Genomic DNA, 19857 nt, shown 5'->3' with positions numbered 1-19857 from the left:
CATCCCAGACTTATTGAATCAGAATCTGCACCTTCAGAAGATTCTCAGGTGATTCATGTGCAAATAAAAATTTCAGCAGCACTGGTTTCAAGAATTTCTCTTCCTTTGTGCAATCTCATTGCCCCTGAGATACACAAATAAGTACTTTTATACTTTGTCTTCCAACATTACTTGGATTCCCAATCTTCAAATAAAAGATTATTATATATGTGGTGAGAATGTTAAAAGTCCATTCTATTAGCAGTTTTAAAATCTGCAATACATTATTATTAACTGTGATCACCTGCAAGGTGATGGATATGTTAATTAGTTTAACTTCATCTTTTTATGATGTATACATAGAGCAAAGCATTACATTGCACCCCATAAATATACACAATTATTGTGTATATTAATTAATTAATTAAAGTAATTTGTCAATTAAATAAATAAATGTATAAGAAAATATGATCATACATGTACTTTCCTGCCTGTGTTCTCAAAACCCATTTATTGACTCTCATGTACTTTAATTTTACCTACTTAGATCCTGCTGTTTGTTCTCACACTTAGATAGCATTTTACAGTTTCAAAATTCCTTCATATAGATTTTGTTACTTAATCATATATGATCATATAAGGTAGAAAGGTAGGTTATATAATCTTTTGTAGAGCCTATTTTATAAATTTCCATTTGTAATTTTTTAATCTTAGGGTTGAAATAAAAAAGTAAAAAATATATCAGCAGATTTTTTTTTCCTACCTTAAAACAAAGTAGAGGTCAAGTCTTTTTTCTGCCATCAGAAGTCTGAATTATTCTGCCTCAAAATGTATCATGATTCAAAATAATTTTTTTTGCTCAGTATGATCTGAGTTATGTTTTTATTCATATACCTTGTCTTCTCACTTAGAATAAAGTAATTAGGCCTAAAATAAACCCTCATCTTTCTGACAAGGTTTTTGAGATAAATGAGCCAATGAGGAAAAAAACACTCCACTTCTGATATAAAGTAGCCTACGGAAAGAAGTACCACTGAGTGCTGCTTCTGCTTGAATGGACAAAAGTAAAAGAAAGAGGAAAAGTTCAACATATGATATTGTACTATGCCACTTCCATTCTCCCAGAGAAGGTACTAATGGGATAACTCTGCTGAGCCATGGCCCAGGAGGAACTGTTGGTTTTGCATCCACTAAAAGTGCATCTCAGCAGAGGGAAACACTCCCAGATCCTAAGATCTGGGGTGCACTCAGTAGTCAGGAAGTGGATAAACAGGCCTTGCATTTCAATTGGGTGGATGATGCCATTTTTGTCTTTTCTTTTTGGTTCATTCATTCCACATTTATACTTCTTTTTAAGAGCCTGGTATTAAAGAAAGCTTAACTGTGCTAACAATGTGGGTAAGCTTGGGAGAATTAGGAGTATTATTGAGGTTAACCCACAGGACACATTTTTCAATAGCCTTCTGTTCCAAAGAAGCTGAAGCCCACCAAAGTCCGTGGCTTGTTCCCATGTGCGCCACTTCCTCTTCTGTTACAGGGAAGGGTTGTTCTCATCCTTTCCAAGGTTCATAGTACCTCTATCAGCACTGCCTCTTCAAAGACTTTGCTCTTGCAATTATCCCCTCTCTCTCTCTTGCCTACATCTAAATATGCCTTAATATAGCTGCCTGAAATTTATTTTTTTAAAATATGCAATTAACGCTTTCATCATGCTAAAACTCAAAAGAATTGTTTATAGGCACTGACTCCACTTTTCTCCTATTCTCTCATTAAATCACTCCAACTGGAATTGTATCTGCATTACTTCATGAAACAGTTTTTTATCATTTCCACAGACCTGTATCTTGCTCTTCCATTCTAGAATTCTTTTCCTCACCTTACTCTCTCTCAGTAGCATTTACCATGGTCAGCTACTCCACTTTTTAAAACACTTTCTTCTTCTGCTTCCACACTCTCCTGGGTTTCCTCCTGACTCTGTGATTTCTCCTTCTCTGCCCAGTCGCTCACACTTAAAGTCTGGGTGTTGGAGAGCCCCCAGGATGCATTTTCTCTGACTTTTCCAGGTAATTGTATCTGATCCCATAGTTTTAAAAACCATGAATGTGGTGTTAAGTCCTAGATTTACATCTCTAGCCCTGACTGCTCTTTCTTGCCCTGGACTTATTTATTTGACTTTATACCCCACCAAATCTGCTCCTGCGTCTACCTTCCTTTCTTTAATAAGGGCATCACCACTCACCATCTCCACTAAATTGCTTCATTCAAACCACTGTTACTTCTCAGTTAGATACCTATCATAACCTCCTAACTCATTTTTATCTGCAGCTATTATCCTACTCTGGTCTATTTTCCACAAAATAATCAGATGAATCTGTTTATAATTACAGTTCCTATTTTCAAAATCAGGTTGTGAAGTGAGCAAATAAATAACCAATTGCTGTTTAAAATGTTCAAAGAACAATTCTAATAACTTAATATTACTTTTTTCATTTATCACATTTTATCTAATTTGTAGTACATAAATATCAAACCACAAAAGCAAATATATTAGCTTAACATACAGTATGCCATTTTGAATATTGGCTATTTTCATACCAATTTGATTCTGACATGTCAAAATATTTATTTATAACCAAACGTAAAAATATATTACTTTAAAGTACACAAGATAAAGAAGAGACAGTTTTTAACCCTTTGTAATAACATAAAACATGATTACATTGTTGTATGTGTGTGTGTATATATATATATATATATATGCATGTATGGGCATATGTTTATGTATACAGAGAGTCTTTTTAAATGAGGTATTAATACTTGTTTCATAATAATCCTTCAAATAACACTTCCTTAGCCAAATCAAAGAAAGTTGAGATGGCTGTGCAGCTTTTTTAGGCAAAGATTTGCATGACATGCGAGACAATGAAAACAGTGTTTGGATATTTTTCAATCTTATTCTTTTAAATTTCAAATTTTATTTTAGATTCAGAGGACACATGTGAAGGCTTGTTACAAGAGTATATTGCATGATGTGAGGGTTTGGGATAGAACCATTGAGGTAGAACCTGTCACCCAAATAGTGAGCAGAGTACCCAAGAGGTTGATTTTCAACCCTTGTCCCCATCCTCACTCCCCTCTTATAGTCCCCAGTGTCTGTTGTTCCCATCTTTATGTCTGTATGTACCCAATGTTTAACTCCCACTGATAAAAATATGCAGTGCTTTGCTTTCTATTTCTGTATCAATTAACTTAGGATGATGGCCTCCACCTACATCCATGTTGCTTCAAAGGACATGATTTCTCTCTTTTTGTGACTGCATAGTATTCCCTAGTGTATATGTGTCACAGTTTCTTTATCCAATCCACTGTTGATGGGCACCTAGGTTGATTTCATATCTTTGCTATTGTGAATCCTGATGGAATAAACATACAAGTGCAGGTGTCTTTTCGGTAGAACAATTTCTTTTTCTTTGGATATACACCAAGCAATGGGATTGCTAGGTTGAGCGGTAGTTCTGTTTTTGCTTCTTTGAGAAATCTCCAAACTGCTTTCCACAGTGACTGAACTCATTTACATTCCTACCAATAGCATAAAGAGGTCCTTTTTCTCTGTGTACTCACCAACATCTGTTATTTTTTGACTTTTTAATAATTACCACTCTCACTGGTGTGAGATGGTATTGCTTTGGGATTTTGATTTGCATTTCTCTGATGATGCACGATGTGAAGCATTATTTTTTTCATTTGTTTCTTGGCCACTTGTATATCTTCTTTTTGAAGTATCTTGCCCACCTTTTAATGGAGTTATGTGTTTTTTACTTGTTTGGTTAAGTTCCTTATATATTCTGGATATTAGACCTTTGTTGGGTGCATAGTTTGCTACTAATATTTTATCCCATTCTGTCAGTTGTCTGTTTACCCTGTTGATAGTGTCTCTTGCTGGGCAGAAGCTCTTTAGTTTAATTAGCTCCCACTTGTCAATTTTGTTTTTGAGACAGAGTCCCATTCTGTCACTCAGGCTGAAGTGCAGTGGCGTGATCATGGCTCACTGCAGCTTAGACCTTCCTAGGCCCAGGTAATCCTTCCATCTCGGCCTTCTAAGTAGTTAGGAATATGCACCATGATGCCTGGCTAATTTCTATGTTTTTGTAGAGATGGGGGTCTCACTATGTTGCCCAGGCTGGCTCAAACTTTTAGACTCAAGCAATCTACCCATCTTGGACACCCAAAGTGCTGGGATTACAAGTGTGAGCCACTGTACCTGGCTTAATTTTTGTTGTTGTTGTTGTTGTTACAATTGCTTTTGTGGACTTAGTTCTAAGTTCTTTGCCAAGACCAGTGTCTATAAGGTTATTTCCTAGGTGGTGTTCTAGTATTTTTATAGTTTGACGTCTTACATTTAAGTATTTAATCCATCACGAGTTAAGTTTTGTATATGGTGATAGGTAGGAGGTCTAGTTTCTTTCTGTTGCATATGGATAGCGAGCTACCCCAGCACCATTTATTAAACAGGAAGTCCTTTCCTTATTGCTTATTATTGTTGGCTTTGTTGAAAGTCAGTTGGTTGTAGGAGTGCAGCTTTATTTCTGAGTTCTCTAGTATCTTCCATTGGTGTATATCTGTTTTTATACCAGTGCCATGCTGTTTTGACTACTGTAGCCTTAGTATAGTTTGAAATTGGGTAATGTGGTATGTCTGAAGTTGGGTAATGTGATGCCAACTTTGTTCTTTTTGCTTAGGATGCTTTGGCTATTTGGGCTCTTTTTTGGTTTTATATTAATTTTAGATTAGTTTTTTCTAATTCTGTAAAAAATGGTGTTGGTGGTTTGATAGGCATAATGTTGAATCTGTATATTGTTTTGGGCAGTATGGCCATTTAAATTTTTATTTAAACAATATTGATTCTTCCAATCTATGTGCAAGGAATATTTTTTTCATTTGATTGTGTCATCTATGATTTCTTTCAGCAGTGTGTGGTAGTTCTCCTTGTAGTTCTCTATTTTACACCATTGGTTAAATGTATTGCTAGGTATTTTATTTTATTTTTGTCTATTGTAAATGGGATTGTATTCTTGATTTGGCTATCAGCTTGAATGTTACTAGTGTACAGAAATGCTACTAGATTTTGTACATTGATATGTATCCTAAAACTTTACTGAAGTCATTTATTATGCTTAGGAATCTTTCAACAGAGTCTTTAGAATTTTCTATGTATCGAGTTCTGTCTTAGGTGGAGAGATATAATTTTACATATTCTTTTCCTATTTAGATCCGTTTTGTTTTTTTCTCTCACCTGATTGCTCTAGCTAGGACTTCCAGTACTATGCTGAATAGGAGTGGTGAGAGTGAGGATCCTTGTCTTGTTCCAGTTCCGCAAGGGAAATGCTTCCAGTTTTTGCTCTTTTAGTATGATGTTGGCTACAGGTTTTTCATAAATTGCTCATTATTTTGAGGAATGTTCCTTTAATGCCTGCTTTTGTTAGGCATTTGAAGATTTTTTTTAAAATGAGAGTTTTTGTTATGAAGGGATGTTGGATTTTATCAAAAGCTTTTTTTTTTTTTTGCATCTATTGAGATGATCATATGGTCTTTGTTTTTAATTCTGTTGATGTGGTGAGTCACATTTGTTGGTTCATGTATGTCGAACCAACCCCAACCTTGCATCCCAGGAATAAATCCTAGTTGATAGGATGAATTAACTTATCGATGTGCTGCTGGATTCCATTTGCTCTTTTTTGTTGTTGTTGTTAAGGATTTTGGGGTCTAAGTTCATCAAGGATATTGGCCTGGAGTTTTCTTTGTTTGTTGTGTCTTTGCAAGATTTTGGTATCAGAATGATGCTGGTTTTGTAGAATGAGTTAGGCAGGAGTCTCCTCTCCTTGATTTTTTTGGAATAGTTTTGGTAAGATTGGTACCAGCTCTTCTTTATACACCTGGTAAAATTTGGTTGTGAATTTGTCTGCTATAGGGCTTTTTTTGGTTGGTACATTTTTTGTTACTGGCTCTATTTCAGAATTCATTATTGGCCTGTTCAGGGTTTCAATTTCTTCCTGATTAAATCTTGGGAGACTATTTCCTCTAGATTTTTTAGTTTGTATAGATAGATGTATTCATAGTTTTCTCTGAGGATCTTTTGTGTTTCGGTGGGATTGGTTGTAATGTCACCATTGTTGTTGGTGTGCTCATTTGGATTGTCTCTCTTTTTTTCTTTGTTAATTCAGCTAGCAGTCTATTGGCATTATTTATTTCTGCTTTCAAATAACCAATTTTTTGTTTTGTTGATCCTTTTTTGTGAATTTTGGCATCTCAATGTCAATTAGCTCTCTTCTGATTTTAGTAATTTATTTTCTTCTGCCAGCTTTGGGATTAGTTTGTTCTTGTTTTTCTAGTTCCTCTAAGTGTAATATTAGATTGTTAATCTGAGATTTTTCTAACTTCTCGATACAGGTATTTAGTGCCATAAACTTTCCTCTTAACACTGCTTTTGCTGCATCCCAGAGATTTTGCTATGTTGTGTCTTTTTATTTATTTCAAATAATTTTTTTATTTCATTAATTTTTTTGGTTACCCAAAAGTCATTCAGAAGCAAGTTGCTTAGTTTTCATATAGTTGTTTGGTTTTGAGAAATCCTCTTGGTACTGATATCTATTTTTATTTCCTTGTGGTCAGAGAATATGTCTGGTATGATTTTAGTTTTTTTAAATTTATTGAGACTGGCTTTATGGCCAAGAACGTGGTTGATCTTAGACTATATTCCATGTGCACATGAGAAGAATGCATATTCTGTGGTTGTTGGGTAGTACCTTGTAGATGTCTTTTAGGTCCAGTTGGTCAAGAATTGAATTTTAGTCCAGAATTTCTTTGTTAGTCTTCTGCCTCGATGATCTAACACTCTTAGTAGAGTATTGAGGTTCCCTGTTATTATTGGCTGTTTAAGTCTTTCCATAGGTCTAGAAGTACCTGTTTTATGAATCTGAGTGCTCCAATGCTGAGTGCATATGTATTTAGGACAAATATGTCTTCTTTGTTGAAATGAACTCTTTATTATTGTGTAATCCTCTTTTATGTCTTTTTTTCTGTTGTGAGTTTAAATTCTGTTTTATCTCATACAATAATAGCCACTCCTGCTCTTTTTCATTTCCCATTTATTTGATAGATCTTTTTCTATCCCAAAAGTCATTCAGGGGCAAGGAGCCTATAGGTGTTGTTACCCATGATATGTGTCTCTTGAAGACAGAGGAAGGTTGGGTCTTTTTTTGTAAATCCAATTTGCCACTCTATGCCTTTTAGTGGGGTGTTTAGGCCATTTACATTCAAGGTTAATATTGATATGTGAGATTTTGATCCTGTTGCAATGTTGTTAGTTTGATGCTTTGTAGTCTCAATTGTGTAGTTGTTTTTTATAGGGCCTGTGGACCATGTACTTATGTGTTTTTGTGGTAGCAAGTATTATTCTTTTATTTCCACGTTTAGAACTCCTTTAAGTGTCTCTTGTAAACTGGTCTAGTGGTAATGAATTTTCTTAATGATTGCTTGTTTGGAAAACATTGTCTTTCTCCTGTTATGAAAATTAGTTTGGTGAGATACAAAATACTTGGTTGGAATTTCTTTTATTCAAGAATGCTAAAAATAGGCCTCCAGGTCTATTCTGGCTTGTAACATTTCTGCTGCAAAGTCCGCTGTTCACCTGATGAGGTTCCCTTTGTAAGTGATATGACCCTTTTCTATAGTTGCCTGTAAGATTTCTTTTCATGTTGACTTTGAAAATTCTGTTGATTATGTGTCTTGAGGAAGGTCACCTTGTATAATGTCTCACAGAGGTTCTCTGATTTCTTGAACTTACATATCAACTTCTTTAGCAAAATTGGGAAAATTGTTGTGGATTGTATCCTCAAATATGTTTTCCAAGTTGCTTACTCTCTCTTCTTCTCTCTCAGAAATGCCAGTGAGTCACACGTATAGTCTCTAGAGGCTTTGTCCATTTTTAAATTATCCCTTTTTATTTGTTTCTGTCTGATTGAGTTGATTTGGAGGACTGATATTCAAGCTCTGAAATTCTTTCCTTAGCTTGGTCTAATCTGTTATTAAGACTTTTAGCTGTATTTTGAAATTTCTATAGTGAAATTTTCAATTCCAGAAGTTGAGTTTGGTTCTTTCTTAAAATGGCTCTGTTGTTTTTCAAGACTTGGATCATTTTTTGAGTTTTCTTGGATCGGGTTTTAATTTTCTCTTGAATCTCATTGAGCTTTCTTGGCCATCCATATTCTGAATTCTATGTCAGTTGTTTCAGACATTTCAATCTGGTTAGGATCCATTGCTGGAGAGATAGTGCAATTCTTTAGAGGTAAGGAAACACTCTGACTTTTTGAATAGATAGAGTTCTTGCACTGATTCCTTCTCATATGAGGGGGCCAGTATTTCTTTTTGAAATTGCTGTCATTTGGATGGGACTTTTTGTTTTTATAATAATTTTTGTGTTTGACTGTGGTGTATGTTGTGTATAGTAGCAGGGGTTGCAATCCTAGTCTCTGATAAAACAGACTTTAAACCATCAGAGATCAAAAGAGACAAAGAAGGCCATTACATAATGGTAAAGGGATCAATTCATCAGGAAGAGCTAACTATCCTGAATATTTGTGCACCCAATACAGGAGCACCCAGATTCAAAAAGTATGTCCTTAGAGACTTACAAAGAGATTTAGACTCACCCTCTCTCACCACTCCTATTCAACATAGTGTTGGAAGTTCTGGCTAGGGCAATCAGGCAAGAGAAAGAAATCAAGGGTATTCAGTTAGGAAAAGAGGAAGTCAAATTGTCCCTGTTTGCAGATGACATGATTGTATATTTAGAAAACCCCATGGTCTCGGCCCAAAATCTCCTTAAGCTGATAAGAAACTTCAGCAAAGTCTCAGGATACGAAATCAATGTGCAAAAATCACCAGCATCCTTATACACCAGTAACAGACAAAGAGAGAGCCAAATCATGAATCAACGCCCATTTACAATAGCTTCAAAGAGAATAAAATACTTAGGAATCCAACTTATAAGGGATGTAAAGGACCCCTTCAAGGAGAACTACAAACCACTGCTCAGTGAAATAAAAGAGGACACAAACAAATGGAAGAACATTCCATGCTCATGGATATGAAGAATCAATATTGTGAAAATGGCCATACTGCCCAAGGTAATTTATAGATTCAATGCCATCCCCATTAAGCTACCAATGACTTTTTTCACAGAATTGGAAAAAACTGCTTTAAAGTTCATATGGAACCAAAACAGACCCCACATTACCAAGACAATCCTAAGCCAAAAGAACAAAGCTGGAGGCATCATGCTACCTGAATTCAAACTATACTACAAGGCTACAGTAACCAAAACAGCATGGTACTGGTACCAAAACAGAGATATAGACCAATGGAACAGAACAGAGCCCTCAGAAATAATATCACACATCTACAGCCATCTGATCTTTGACAAACCTGACAAAAACAAGAAATGGGGAAAGGATTCCCTATTTAATTAATGGTGCTGGGAAAATTGGCTAGCCATAAGTAGAAAGCTGAAACTGGATCCTTTCCTTACTCCTTATACGAAAGTTAATTCAGGATGGATTAGAAACTTAAATGTTAGACCTACAAACATAAAATCCCTAGAAGAAAACCTACGTAATACCATTCAGGACAAAGGCATGGGCAAGGACTTCATGTCTAAAACACCAAAAGCAATGGCAACAAAAGCAAAAATTGACAAATGGGATCTAATTAAACTAAAGAGCTTCTGCACAGCAAAAGAAACTACTGTCAGAGTGAATAGGCAACCTACAGAATGGGAGAAAATGTTTGCAATCTACTCATCTGACAAAGGGCTAATATCCAGAACCTACAAAGAACTCAATCAAATTTACAAGAAAAAAACAAACAACCCCATCAAAAAGTGGGCAAAGGATATGAACAGACATTTCTCAAAAGAAGACATTCATACAGCCAACAGACACATGAAAAAATGCTCATCATCACTTGCCATCAGAGAAATGCAAATCAAAGTCACAATGAGATACCATCTCACACCAGTTAGAATGGCAGTCATTATAAAATCAGGAAACAACAGGTGCTGGAGAGGATGTGGAGAAATAGGAACACTTTTACACTGTTGGTGGGACTGTATACTAGTTCAACCATTGTGGAAGACAGTGTGGTGTTTCCTCAAGGGTCTAGAACTAGAAATACCATTTGACCCAGCCATCCCATTACTAGGTATATACCCAAAGGATTATAAATCATGCTGCTATAAAGACACATGCACATGTAGGTTTATTGTGGCACTATTCACAATAGCAAAGACTTGAAATCAACCCAAATGTCCATCAGTGACAGACTGGATTAAGAAACCATGGCACATATACACCATGGAATACTATACAGCTATAAAAAAGGATGAGTTTGTGTCCTTTGTAGGGACAAGGATGCAGCTGGAAACCATCATTCTCAGCAAACTATCACAAGAACAGAAAACCAAACACCGCATGTTCTCACTCATAGGTGGGAATTGAACAATGAGATCACTCGGACACAGGAAGGGGAACATCACACACCTGGGCCTATTGTGGGAAGGGGGACGGGGGAGGGCTAGCATTAGGAGATATACCTAATGTAAATGATGAGTTAATGGGTGCAGCACACCAACATGGCACATGTATACATATGTAACAAACCTGCAGGTTGCACACATGTACCCTAGATCTTAAAGTATAATAAAAAAAAAAAAAAAAAGAAACTAGGAAAAGAAGAACAAAACAAGCCTAAAATTAGTAGAAGGAAGAAAACAACAAAGATCAGAGCATAAATAAATGCGAGACCAGAAAAACAATAGAAAAAAAATCAATGAAACTAACATGTTTTTTAAAAAGACAAGAAGTCAACAAAACCTTAGCTAGACTAAAAAAGAAAGAGAGAAGCCTCAAATAAATAAAAACAAACATGAAAAAAGAACATTATAACTGATAACCGTGGAAATACAAAGGATCATAAACTGCTATGAACAATTATATGTCAACAAATTGGATAACCTAAAAGAAATAAATTCCTAGACACATACGATCTACCAAGATTGAATCAAGCATTAATAAAAAATCTGAATGGATGGATAATAAGTAAGGAGATTTAATCAGTAACCAAATGTCTTCCTGTAAGATCAGGGATAAAATGAGAAAAAATAATACTGATTCTTTACACAGTGCTTCAAAAAACTGAAGTGAATGGAATACCTCCAAAGTCATTTTACAAGGCCCACATTAACCTGATAAAAAGCCAGACAAGGACAACTCAGAAAAAGAAAATTACAGGCCAGTATCTCTGATAAACATAAATGCAAAAATTCTCAACAAAATACTAGCAAATTGAATTTAACAATAAATTAAAACAATTATTCACCATGATCAAGTGGGATTTATCTTTGGGATACCAGGATGATTTAACATATGCAAATAAAACAATTGTGATACCCTACATTAACAGAATGAAGCACACAAACTATATTATTATCTCAATAGATACACAAAAGCATTTGACAAAATTCAACATCCTATTATGATAAAAAACTCTCAACAGATTAGGTATAGAGGAAATGTGCCTCAACACAATAAAGGCCGTATATGAAAAGCCCACAGCTAGTATACTCTATAGTGAAAACTTGAAAGCTTTTCCTCTACGATCAGGGATAAAATAAGAATGCTCACTCTTATGACTTCTTTTCAACATAACACTAGAAGTCCTAGACCAAGCAATTAAGCAACAGAAAGAAACAAAAGACATCCTAATAGGAAAAGAAGTGAAATTGTCTGCTTGTTAATGACATGATCTTATATATATATAATAGAATCTGTAAAGATTCCACCAAAAAACTATTAAACTGATAAATGAATTCAGAAAAGCTGTAGGATACAAACTCAACATAAAAAATCATTAGCACTTCTATACACTAATAACAAACTATTTCAAAAGAAAATGAAGAAAAAATCTCATTTATACTAGCAACAAAAAGTAAGATACTTAGGTGTAAATTTAATCATGTAGGGGAAATATTTGTATACCAAAAACTGTAAACACTGGTGCAAAAAATTGAAGAAAACACAAATAAATGGAAAGATATCTTGTGTTCACAGAATGGAAGAATTAATATTGTTAAAATATTCATACTATGCAAAGTGTTCTACAGATTCAATGCAATCCCTATCAAAATTCCAATGGCATTTTTCACAGATAAACAATTGTTAAATTTTATGGAACCACATAAGACCCTGCAGAGCCAAAACAATCTTGAGCAGAAGGAACAAAGCCGAAGATGTTACATCCCCTGATTTCATAATATATTATAAAGCAATTGTAATCAAAATAGCATGACACTGGCATTAAAAACAGACACATTTAACAATGGCACAGGACAGAGAGTCTACAAATAAACTCGCACATTTACATTCAAGTGATTTTCAACAAAGGTGCTAAGAACACTCAATGGGGAAAAAAAGGTAGTCTCTTTGATAAGTAGTGTTGGGAAAACTGGATATCCAAATGTAGAAGAATGAAATTGAATTATTATCTCACATCATATACAAAAAACAACCGGCCAGGTGCAGTGGCTCATACCTCTAATCCCAGCCATGGTGAGAGGCCAAGGTGGGAGGATCACTTGAAGCCAGGAGTTCAAAACCAGCCTGGACAACAAAGTGAGACTCCCTGTCTATGAAATAAAATAAATAATCAGCTTAAAATGGACAAAAGACTTAAATATACTACCTGAAACTATAAAACTACTAGGAAAAAAACAATAAAATTTCCATGACACTGGTCTGGGCATTGATTTTTTTTTTATATGACCCCAAAAATATAGCCAACAAAAGCAAAAATGGACAAATGGCATTGCACCAAACTAAGAAGCTTTTGCACAGTAAAGGAAGTAATTAACAAAGTGAAAAGACAGACGATTTATAGAGGGGGAAAACTTATTTTCAAACCATATATCTGATAAGAAATTTATATCCAAAATATATAAGAGGCTCAAACAACTCAGTAGCAAGGAAACAAATAACTCAATTAAAACATAGGGAAAGGACCTGAACAGACATTTCTCAAAAAAAGATACATAAATGGCTGACAGGATATGAATAAATGCTCTATATCACTAATCACTAGGGAAATGCAAAATTAAAATCACAGTGAGATATCACTTTATGCCTGTTGGCTACTATCGAAAATATGAAAGATAACAAGTGTTGGTGAGGATGCAGAGAAAAGCAAACCCTGTGCACTGTTGGTGAGAATGTAAATGAGTGCAGTCATTATGGAAAAATGGTATGGAAGTTCCTCAAAAAGACAAAAATAGAATTACCACATGATCCAGCAATCCCATTTCTAAATACATATCCAAAGGAATTGAAATCAATATGTTGAAGAGTTATCAACAGTCCCATATTCACTGCAGTAGTATTCATAACAGCCATGATAAGGAATCAGCCTAGGTGTCTATCAGCAGATTAATGGATAAAGAAAATGTGGTATAGGTGGGTGGCTCAGGCCTGTAATCCCAGCCCTTTGGGAGGCCAAGGTGGGTGGATTGCTTGAACCCAGGAGTTCCAGACCAGCCTGGGCAACATGGTGAAACCCTGTCTCTAACAAAAAAAAAGAAAAAAAAAAAAAAGAAAACATTAGCCAGCGTGGTGGCATGCCTCTGTAGTTCCAGCTACTTGGGAGACTGAGGAGGGAGGATGGCTTGAGATTGGGAGGTGGAGGTTGCGGTGAGCTGAGAACATGCCACTGTACTCCAACCTGAGTGACAGAGTGAGACTGTGTCTCAAGAAAACAAACAAAGAAAAAAAAAATAGAAAGAAAATGGTATATAAACATAATAGCATACTATTCCACCTTAAGAAAAAAAAATAGAAAGAAAATGGTATATAAACATAATAGCATACTATTCCACCTTGAAAAAAAAAAAAGAAAATTCTGCCATTTGCAAAAACATGGAGCAACCTGGAGGGTATTATAAGTGAAATACGCCCAGGCACAAAAAGACAAATACTGTAAGGTCTCACTTATATGTACAATCTCAAAATGTCAAACTCATAAAAGAGAGAGTAGCATGGTGTTACCAGAGGTTGCAGGGGGAGTGTAGGGAAGGGAGGGAATGGGAAATTGTTGGTCAGAGGTTATAAAGTTTCACTTCGGAAGAATAGGTTTTTGAGATCTATTGCACAGCAGGGTGACTAAGTCAATAATACATTGTATATCTCAAAATAGTTTAAATTTCACATATCTCACCACAGAGTATGATAACAAGCATAATGGATATGTTTATCAGCTTGATTGAATCATTCTACATTGTATACATATATTGAACCATCACATCATATCCCATTCATGAATGTACACAATTATGATTTATTGGTTAAAAATAATATTAATAAAATATTATTCAATTACAAAAAATAAATTTGGGGGTATAAAGTACTGCATGGTGACTACAGTTAATAATACTATACTATATATTTGAAATTTACTAAAGGAATATATCTTAACTGTTCTCACCACACACAAACATGGTAACTATGTGTGATGCTAGTGTTAATTAGTATGATTGTAGTAATATTTCACAGTGTATATCAAATCATCACATTATATACCTTAATTATACATAATGTTTATTTGTCAGTCATACATTGATAAAGCTAGAAAAAAGTTTTTAAAAAAATGCAGTGCAAAACTTTGACTAACATACCAAATTGAGCCTTAAATATATAAAGTATAGCACTAGCACAATAGCTAAAGGTTATTTTAAATATACTAAATATGGCACGCACCCTTATCAAACATCTTTAATTCATAACAGTTTTCCCCTGTGCCTCACGTATTCACTGTATCTTGATTTACATTATTTCAAGTATTTTTTTCCTGGGATATCTACTGGAAAAACCTGGCTGCTCAAACTTACCTATTTTCTGTTCTGTTCTTCTCTTTATATTTTTATTTAGTACTTAAACAATGAATCAGATACAGTTTCTGGTCAGAAATAAAGTAGGTAATGTAGTAAAAATCTTTCCTAAGCAATAGTATGCAGGACTATGTTGTGTGTATTGTGTGTGTGTGTGTGTGTGTGTAAGTGACATTGAAAAAGCACAGGACTAGAAACAGACTAGTGCAAAAACCATGTTAAATTTTAAAGGCAAGTTATTTTCTAACATTTCTAAAGTTCTGGAACAGGGTTTCTGGAAGTGATGTGTGACATATAACTTGTTTTTTTGTAATGAGATTTGAGAGCAAGGTTACAGTTAAATTAGTAAAAAAGAAAACTAGCTGATTTGAGTAAGTCTTTAACTTAAACTATGACCATCATTATCCATTTCTCTCCTCGTGGTTCACTATTTCCTTGACACACTGGATTTCTCTGTCCCAAGTTTTCCTTCCTCCACCCACTGGGCCCATTTTCGTACCCCTCTTTCAAAGTCTAGCTTGCAGACCACCTCCTTATGTGAGTCTTTTCCTGATTTCTCAGCTAAACATGAACTGTCTTTCCCTCACATTTTCCAGGGCCTTTTTGTTTTCCTCTTTAAGCACTCGTTGAGTTCTTGTATTACAGTCTTTGTACATTTGTGTATTTCTGCTTCACAAGAGGAGTTGTTTCTTATCCATCTTTGTGTCTCTGATAGGGCCTTACAGAGAAAGCACTCAGTGAAAGATCAATTCTACTCAATGCTCAAAGAAAGCTTTTCAGAGGTTGAAATGAACTTAGAGGGAAGTTTTTGGTCAGGACACGTTCACATTTTAAGGGCTCTCTATCAATGAACAGTATCACAGGCTGCCTGAGCCTCCGAGTTCAAGAGCTTTTAGTGATGAGATATAGGAAGGTGCTCTTGGTTGTTTTAGAGGCTGGAAAGACACCAGCAGCTAAGGCCGAGAAAAGGCATAAAGTTAATTCTTTTCTTTCTCTAAATTCCTACAAGTAAGATAACAGAAGATGGAATGGATGGCACCGGTGTGGGAATTAAAATTGATTTGAGTTCTTAGGAGAAGAGTTGGGAAATGCAGTGATGTGCCACTTAAGGATGGGAATATGTTCTGAGAAATGCATTGTTAGGCAATTTTGTTGTTGTGCAAACATCACAGCGTGTACTTAGACAAATCTAGATGGTATAGCCTACTACACACCTAGGCCATGTGGTACAACCTATTGCTCGTAGGCTACAGATCGGTAGAGCATGTTATTGTACTGAATACTGTAGGCAGTTGTAACACAATGGCAAATATTTCTGTACCTAAACATATCTAAATATAGAAAAGGTACACTAAAACTACAGTATAAATGATAAAAAATAGCACACCTGTAAATACGGCACTTACAATGAATTTTCAAGACTTCCTGGAAGTTGCTTTGAGTGAGTCAGTGAGTGAAGGGAGGTAAGTGAGGTGAAGGCCTAGGATGTTACTGTATATTAAGATATTACTGTATATTGCTGTGTATTTAGTTTATACTAAATTTATTAAAAATGTATAATATAAATTAACCTTAACTTTCTGTAACTTTTTTACTTTAAAATTTAAATTGTTTAAGCTTTTTGACTCTTATAATAATAGGTTAAAACATAAACAGCGGTACAAAAAATTTTCTTTCTTTATATCCTTATTCTATAAACTTTTCCCTATTTTTACATTTTTTACTTTTTAAACTTTTTGTTAAAAACAGAGACACAAAAATACGTGTTAGCCTAGGCCTACATAGGGTCAGGATTACCAATATCACCGTCTTCCACTTCCACGTCTTGTCCCACTGGAAGGTCTTCAGAAGCAATAGCATGCACGGAGCTGTCACCTCCTATGATAACAAGGCCTTCTTCTAGAATATCTCTTTTTTGTTAGTTTGTTTTTTGTTTTGTGTTTTTTTGAAACAGAGTCTTGCTTTGTCACCCAGGCTGGAGTGCAGTGGCACTATCTCAGCTCACTGCAACCTGAGCCTCCTGGATTCAAGCGATTCTCATGCCTCAGTCTCCCGAGTAGCTGGGGTTACAGGTGCTAGCCACCATGCCCAGCTAATTTCTGTATTTTCAGTAGAGAAGGGGTTTTGCCATGTCGATGAGGCTGGTCTCGAACTCCTGACCTCAGATGATCTGCCCGCCTGGACGTCCCAAAGTGCTGGGATTACAGGCATGTGCCACCGCCTTCAAGAGGCCTAGAATACCTCTTGAAGGACCTGCCTGAGGCTGTTTTACAATTTACTGGGTTTTTTTTTTTTTTGATAAATATAGTATAGTAAATACATAAACAAGTAACATAGTCATTTATTATTATCAAGTATTGTGGCCATAAATAATTGTATATGTGATACTTTTATACAACTGACAGCATAGTATTGTTTACACCAACATCACAATCATGAGTAATGCTTTGTGCTATGAAGTTACAATGACTATTAAGTCACTAGGCAATAGGAAATTTTCAGCCCCATTATTTTCTTGGAGGACCACCTTCATGTATGTGATTCATCATTGACTGAAGTGTCATTATGTGATGCATAACTGTAATTTTTATTGAGGACTTCTTGTCTGTCAGAAATTTCACATGTAATTTAATATGTAACAGTAATAATAATCACAATACTTTCTCACATTCATGGAAATATCATAAATAATTTCACATCATGATCTCATTTGACTTTTCCAGTTGTGATATAGGTAGTGTATGGATTATATTCTTCCTTTAACAGAAACTGAGACATAAGAAAACAAAATGATTTTTTCAAGATTACATATTGAGTCAAAAACATAGTGTTAGAATATAAATTTTTGTATCTTGATTAGCTCTTTCTACCACATCTTTTGTTCCTAGCACAAAATACAGTTTATAATTTTTATACAGTATCTTTTAAATTACTTAAGAGCTATTTATGTCTTCATGTGCATCAAGCTTGGTTTTATTTCTTTGTGAAGTTTTCATTAATAAGAATGTGTATGGGAAATTTTTGTTGGTTAAACATAGAGAATTCCATACTTTAAAAGTGTTTACTAAATGTATATTACTAAATAAATAAGCACATCTTACCAACCTCTCATTTATGACTGTGACTGATAACACACAGTGGTGGGAAAGTGGACATTGAGAAATAGACATACATTATGACATAATGAAGAAATGTTTCTCAATTTTAATGCTGACCTAAGTAGAAGAAGGTAGTGAACCCTCCTTGGATTGGTGTCACTGTGGTACAGAAAAGAGGCCCAGAGCTCCTTTCTCCTTGAGAACATAGGGCTACCTAAAATATCTGAGTCAGAAATAGGTACCTCAGAAATTCTGGAAAATTCTTGTGAGAAAAAGAAGACCTAGGAGGTTTTACTTAAGAGCTCAAGAGTTGATTGGGCCACTGGATCAATCAAATTGATCCTTTGATTTTTGTAAGCTTTTCTGTGTTGGAGGGATCAGACCCAACACCAGGTCGTGGAGGTGACAAAGTCCGGTGGAGTCAAAGGAATGAGAAAAAGACAGTTTGAGAGAGAAAAAGTGGGACCAGGGGGTCACTGAGAGTGTGGGGGCTGCGAAGGCCCTGAACATGCTATTTATTGGTGCTCAAACAAAGAAACAGGTGGTGAGGATGTGGGGTTGAAAGGAAACAGCTATCAAGTGAATGAGAAACATATGGCTGCTTGAGGTAATGGGAGTGCTAGAAGCTGGGAGCCAGCAAGTCTAGCAGACATGTAAGCCCTGCCTCAGCTTCTCTCCCAACACTCAGCTTTTCTCCCAACACTTCCAGATATTTTAATTCAAGTATTCCACCAATCAAGAAGTTTAAAGAATGATTGAAAATGAAATAACCTGAATTATCTTCAGAATGGCTAGAACACCCACCTGCACACAGCTTTCAAGGGTTCAGTCTCAGTCCTCTAAGAGACTTTCCTATAGCACTGGGATGATCAAGGGAATTTATGGTTAGAGAAACAGATATCTATAGTGATTCCACGCATATTACCTATATATGTTCTTTAGAAGTAGAACCTTTGCTCTAAAATCCCACTGCTAACTTATATTTGGATTCTAAAATATTCATTTTAAAAATCAGTAGTGGGTGAAAGGTCATGTGTCAATTTGCAGGCCTTCAAATGAACAAAATGTGGAAGAAGAATCCTTGGAAAAGTGTTGAGAATAGGTTCTACCTTACACCATATTACTCTTTTTGAACCAAAGACTAGAGTTGCCACCCCTCCTTAGCTGCCTCAGCAGGAGGGAATGACTATTGGCAGAAATATCACTGAAGCAACCAAGTGACTAGAAATTACTTGGAAGTGTACATATTAATCCTGCCTTGTAACTTTGTCATCATTATATCTCTGCAGAAAGTAAGTTGGAAATCCGGCTGGCTGTTGAGGTTTTTAAAATGTGAAAGCAGAACACTTCTTAAGTCAGTTTTATGATGCATTCTAGCCGATGGGTGCATGATCAGCATTGTGAAAAGCCCAACTGGCATCAGCCTGTGTGGAGAGTGAATAAAACGTAGCAGAACAAATAATTTTTTAAAAAGACAGCTCTAAGAGAAATTCCATTATTTGTTCATAGCAAATATTTAATCAGCATCTACTATGATCCAGAACCACTGTTCTGAGTGGCGGGGCATACAGTAATGAACAAAACAGACAAAGTTCCTGCCCTCTTAAAGCTAACCCTCTTAAATTCTAGTAGGGATGGCTGACAATAAACAAAACCTGTATGAGGACTAATAGATAGTCAAAAAAGTATTATATCTTGAGTCAGAGAAGTGACTTGCTAAAGTTACACAGATTTCCAGCTGTAATCAAAATGATAGCAGATGCTCAGTTGGCTCATTGAATGGACTGTCTCAGT

General features: G+C 35.5%; 1 protein-coding gene across 2 annotated transcripts in view; it reads left to right on the top strand.

Annotated features, from left to right (window-relative positions):
* SLC44A5 (solute carrier family 44 member 5) overlaps window positions 1-19857 on the top strand; it is a 391705-nt gene that overhangs the window by 211488 nt on the left and 160360 nt on the right. The gene's annotated exons all lie outside the window — the stretch shown is intronic.

This window comes from Trachypithecus francoisi, unplaced genomic scaffold (assembly GCF_009764315.1).
Source record: "Trachypithecus francoisi isolate TF-2019V2 unplaced genomic scaffold, Tfra_2.0 Lachesis_group12, whole genome shotgun sequence".
NCBI lineage: Eukaryota > Metazoa > Chordata > Mammalia > Primates > Cercopithecidae > Trachypithecus > Trachypithecus francoisi.
Note: the sequence above shows the minus strand (reverse complement) of the source record. Positions and strands in the feature narration are given on the sequence as shown.